Source organism: Sceloporus occidentalis, unplaced genomic scaffold (genome assembly GCF_023333645.1).
Source record: "Sceloporus occidentalis isolate IW3139 unplaced genomic scaffold, rSceOcc1.0.p SCAF_8, whole genome shotgun sequence".
NCBI classification, from domain to species: domain Eukaryota; kingdom Metazoa; phylum Chordata; class Lepidosauria; order Squamata; family Phrynosomatidae; genus Sceloporus; species Sceloporus occidentalis.
In genome coordinates this window covers 29,700,917-29,706,614 of record NW_028316988.1, presented here as the reverse complement: position 1 = coordinate 29,706,614, position 5,698 = coordinate 29,700,917, and the positions used below count along the sequence as shown (strand labels likewise).

Genomic DNA, 5,698 nt, shown 5'->3' with positions numbered 1-5,698 from the left:
TCAGCCACATACACAATCCTCCCTCTCGGCTTAACAGATAGTCTAATGCGATTTTATGTTGTACTAAAACCTCTGCCAAAGAGTTTACCTCTCTTTGTAGGGTCTCTAACCCCTCTGCCGATTGATTGGCTAAACTTTCCATTTGATATGATAAGATCCTAATCTGTTTTACATTCCATGCCACTCCTGTTCTGGGGCTAAGGATGGTCCAGAATCTCTCTCCTTTTGTCAAATATGTGTTATCAGGGTCATATCCGTATTTTTCATCGTACACTCGTTTTTTTAATCTGTGCCTATGCCAGCCAAATTGCCGATCCCAGGCCGCTGGGGGTTGATCCTGTGGGTGAAATCTTAATTCACCTGCCATAAGAGTCCCAACTGTACAGGTACCATTCCATGCATGAGGTAATATCTTTCCTGCCCATTGTCCACAGATCCAATACATCCCCGGGGGTAACCCTCCTATCCAATTGCCTGGGCCAGCCAACGGTCTTGTCTGTCTATTTAAGGCCCCTAAAAGTGTACGACTTCCTATTTGTCCAAATAAAGTTGGTCTACTTTGGTTATCACAGCCTAAGGGATAGAATAATTCTGAACACTTTTTACTATCGTTCAAATGTACAGTGAAATTGCAATTATTATAATCCCCTACATTCATACACTTTACCATCTCACTGTGACCATATCCCTGGCTTGCATTTCCCTTCCATGCTGTTTTCTCTATCAATTCCAATCTCTGAAAGTAATGAACACATAATACTGCCAGGGGCCTTTTGCTTTGTTCTAATAAAAATTGGGCCTTATCGGGGATTGCAGGGTCTCCCACCCCGAAATATACCCTGGTCATATTCCATCCTGTCAAGCTCAAAGTTGCGGAAACTGTAATTGGCCAACCCTGGCCATGGTGTGAAGGGCCATGGGAGCATATCCAGCAACTGCTTTGATTAAATTCCTTGGAAATATTATTTACCATTTGGTGAAACCTATTTTGTCCCCATTCTCCATCACACCCCATGGGAAATATAAACATCATCACTATACATCCTAACAATAACATGTATCCCATAAGGTTCAATGTAACACCTCGCAAATGCGAGCTAAGAGGGCAAATTGAAGGGTCTAAGGAAAAGGGGTTGTCAGGGATCTCTATTTCCAAACAATCCCTTTCAAATGTCTCTGTGTTTTTATTAACCAAATGTCCCTTCTTTCTTTCAGAACTGCTCTCGGGTAGCAGTCCCTCCTGTTCTTCAGGGTGGAGCTTGGTCTCCTGACCCTGGAGAGGGGGCTCCTGTTGCGACGCTGCCCTCTCCTCCATCTGGAACCCTTTTCCTGGTAAGTTTTACCTTAAGCGGATTATCCTTGTTTGGTTGTGCTATCCACTTGTCAGGGGAGCTGGTGTGGTCTTTCTTTATGCGTGTGTAGTGGATCCAGGACTTCACACCTGCCAATTTCACTGCAGTTGGCGTTGTCAACAATACAATGTACGGTCCTTTCCACTTTGGTCCCAATGGTGTTATTTTCCAATCTTTTAGCCACACCGAATCCCCTGGAGAGAAAGAATGTAGAGCAGTAAAGGGGAACGGATACCTCACAATGCTCACATATTTGTGCAGTTTGTCCAATACTGAGCCAAGAGCTATAACTTCTTTGGCCAATCCTTTTGTTCCCAAAGCTCCTGGATTTTGGGAATTGTAGGTAGTGATTGGACTGACCATAGGTGGTCGTCCAAACACCAACTCGTATGGAGACAATTTTAAATGTTTAATGGGTGTACATCTTATCTTTAACAAAGCCATAGGTAACAATTGGACCCAATTCATTTCCGTTTCTTGATGCAATTTTCCCAAAATGTCTTTCAGAGTTCTATTCATCCTTTCAGTAACTCCTGATGATTGGGGGCGGTATGCACAGTGCAATTTCCATTTTATTCCCAAAAGGTCAGCCAGTGTTTGAATCACTTTGTGTACAAAGGCCGGCCCATTATCACTTCCAATTGTAAAGGGTATCCCTCCTCTAGGGATAACATCCCTCATCAGAATTTTAGATACTTGTTCAGCTTTTTCATTTGCTGTGGGCCATGCATCGACCCAACCAGAATAAGTGCATACAGACACCAGCATGTATTTAAACTTTCCCACCCTTGGCATTTCAGTGAAATCCACCACAATGTTTTCCCAAGGGCTCCTTCCCACATATTGTACTCCTGGGGGTAAGAGGGGTCCAGTACGGGGGTTGTTCATGGCACATACCTGACACTTCATAGTTACTCTCCTAACTATAGCTGTAACCCCATTTATGTAAAACTGTCTATTTAATAATTCTAACATAGCTATGGCACCACTGTGTGTCTGTTCGTGTACCCTCTGTATGAAAGCCTCAGCTAGGAAACTAGGTATAAAGACTCTATTTCCTGGAAATATGAAAAGCCCATTTAATCTTTTTGCTCCCTCTATTCTAGCCCATTGTTTTTCTTCTGGGGTGTAAATAATTTCTTTCGGTAATTCAGTGACTGTATTCAAAGTAAGAATCTGTGTATTTCCATTCCTGGCTGCCTCCTTTGCTGTTTGATCAGCTAAGCGGTTTCCTTTTTCAATTAGTCCATCTCCTGTTTGATGACCTCTGCAATGCATCACAGATACCGTCTTAGGCTTCCACACTGCTTCCAATAGCCTTAAAATTTCTTCCCGATTTCTAATCATTTGTCCTGCGGAATTTAAAAGTCCTCTTTCCTTGTACAATGCTCCATGGGCTTGTAAAGTGAGGAAGGCATATTTTGAATCTGTGTAAATGTTCACCTTCTTTCCCTTTGACAGTTCTAGGGCTCGATATAACGCAATCAATTCTGCCTTCTGGGCTGAAGTCCCTGCTGGTAGAGGTTCAGCTTCCCAAACTTCTCCTTCTTCAGTGACCACAGCGTAGCCTGCATATCGGATCCCATTTTCTACAAAGCTGCTTCCATCTGTGAAGAGGGTTGCGTCTACTTTGGACCTCGGTGTATCACGTAAGTCTGGTCTACTTGAGTAAACTTCTTCCATCACCTGTAAGCAATCATGTTCCTGTTCTTCCTTTGTCTCTATAGGTAGCAAGGTAGCAGGATTTAAAGTGTTGCATGTAGCCAAACTGATACTTGGGTTGTCTACCAAAATGCTTTCGTACTTTAGTAATTTTGCATTTGTCATCCAATGGTGTCCTCTATGTTCCATCAGAGTCACAACAGCATGGGGTGTTTTCAAGGTTGTTGGTTGTCCCAATGTCAATTTATTAGCCTCTTCGGCCATAGTGGCTGCAGCCGCTACTGCTCGCAGGCACGGAGGCCATCCTTTTACTACTGGTCCCATTTGTTTTGAAAAGTATGCCACTGGTCTAGGCCAATTGCCAATGACTTGTGTAAGAACTCCAACTGCAATACCTTCCCTTTCTCCTACATATAGAGTAAAGGGCTTAGTCAGATCGGGTAGTCCCAAGGCAGGGGCTTCCATAAGGGCCCTTTTTAATTTCACAAAGGCCTGTTCTCTTTCTTCTGTCCATTCGAAGGGGTCTTCTTTACCTCCTCTGGTGGCTTCATGTAATGGCCTTGACATGACGGCAAAATTAGGAATCCAGAGCCAGCAGAATCCAGCTGCTCCCAGAAACTCTCGCACCTGTTTCCGCGTCCTTGGACTTGGAATAGAACACACAGCCTCCTTCCGCTCGACTCCCAGCCTTCTCATACCATCCTTGAGAATGAAGCCCAAGTATCTGACGTCTTGTTGTATCAATTGTGCTTTCTTCTTAGAAACCTTATATCCTTTGTATTCTAGGTGTAACAAAACCTTTTCTGTGGCCTCTATACATGACTCTCGGGTTGTCGTTGCTATCAAGATGTCATCTACGTATTGGAGGATGCCATATGGGTTTCCTGCTTGGGTGAGTGGAACTAAATCCTGGGCGAGTGCCTGTCCAAAAATAGTCGGGGAATTGCAAAACCCTTGTGGCAAACGAGTCCAACTGACATGCAGTTTCTGGCCTGTATCCGGCTGTTCCCATTGAAATGCAAAAATGGGAATACTCTGGGGGTGTAATCGAATGCAGAAAAAGGCATCCTTTAAATCTAATACTGAAAACCACTTTGCCTCCGGAGATACCAAACTAAGTAGGGTGTAAGGGTTAGGTACCACAGGGTGCAGGGGTTCAACTCTTTTATTAACTGCTCTTGCACAGGCCTGTAACTTCCATCCTCTTTTTCTACTGGCAATAAGGGGGTGTTCCAGGCCGACTGGCATGGCCTAATTATTCCATAATTTTCTAGTCTCTTAAGGTGAATGTGTATGCCGTTTACAGCCTGTCTAGACAAAGGGTACTGTGGTACTATAACAGGAGTTGTTGATGCCCGAAGTTGAATGATTACCGGTGGTACATCTTTGGCCATCCCCGGAGGATTGTCCTCTGCCCAAATACCAGGTATATTAAAGGACATCCAATCTACTCTCTCTGTCAAGGCAGCAAACAACCTCCACTCCTCTTCTTGGGGTAGAATCAACATCAATCTATTCTCAGATTTCTCCTTCGGGCCTCTAAAAGTTACTTCTAATTTTCCATCATCCTCAAACATTAATTGTGCTCTCATTTTGCAAAGTAGGTCTCTTCCCATCAAAGAAACTGGACATTCAGGGATATAAATGAATTTGTGTTTAACCTCATAGGTGGATAAATTACAACTTCTGTCGGTCAGAATAGGGCGTATTTGTCTTCTGCCCATGGCTCCTATTATGGCAGTTGATTCCTTACTAAGAGGGGCATATTGTTTATTTACTACAGATTTAGTTGCTCCCGAATCGATTAAAAATGTTGCTTCCTGGCCACCAATTTTCATCTTGACCAATGGCTCCTGGTGGCCATTTACAATCACCCTACATCCTTGTGGAGCCGGTCTGTCTCAGTCTTCATTTCCATCCATGGCAGCCATCCCATATAGGTCTTGTCCCAAGGCCTGTCCTACCGCCGCTCCCATCCATGGTTCTGCTCGCGGATTCAATCCTCCTTGTCCACATCCTTGTCTTCTACTTCCTTCACCCTTCTGGTTGGTCCCTTTCTTAGGACACTCCCGCTTCCAATGACCTTCTTCTCTACAGATGGCGCACTGGTTACGTCCCAAGGAGGGACCTCCTCTACCTCGACCCCTTGATGCTCCGCGTCCTCGTCTGGCTGTGTTTCCCTGGAACACAGCTGCCACCAAATGGGTCCTCTTATTAAACTTTTCTTCCTCTTTCTTCTGCGCTTCACTTTCTCTTCCCACATATACTCGTGTCGCTATCTCCAAAATCCTTCCCATTGTCATTCCAGGTAACCCTGTATCCTTCTGTAGCCTTCGCCTAATGTCTGGAGCACATTGGGCAATGAAGTTATTTTTCAAAAGTGTTTGGCTCTGTCCGTCCTCTGCCTCATCGTCCATGTTATAGGGGGAATATTTCCTGTAACCTTCCCTCAGTCTTTCCAGAAACTTCGCCGGTGGCTCATCTCTTTCTTGAACAATATCTGCAATCTTCTTCAGGTTTATTGCCTTAGGGGGCCCTTTCTTCAATCCCTTGATTATGTACTGATGATACTGTTGTAACTGAGTTCTACCTTCTGATGTCGTATAGTCCCAGTTAGGGGTTTGTGTGGGCACTTTTAACTCTGTTTCTGCCAATCTCTGTGCCTCCTGTCCTCCTGTGTCCAT

The 5,698-nt window shown here is 44.3% G+C and overlaps 1 long non-coding RNA gene across 1 annotated transcript; it reads left to right on the top strand.

The window, feature by feature from the left end:
• Positions 1-1,219: 1,219 nt before the first annotated feature.
• On the top strand, positions 1,220-3,884 carry LOC149308485 (uncharacterized). The gene is made up of 3 exons (XR_016282155.1): positions 1,220-1,332; positions 2,814-3,001; positions 3,801-3,884. It is a non-coding gene; the product is annotated as an uncharacterized LOC149308485 (long non-coding RNA).
• Positions 3,885-5,698: the final 1,814 nt, after the last annotated feature.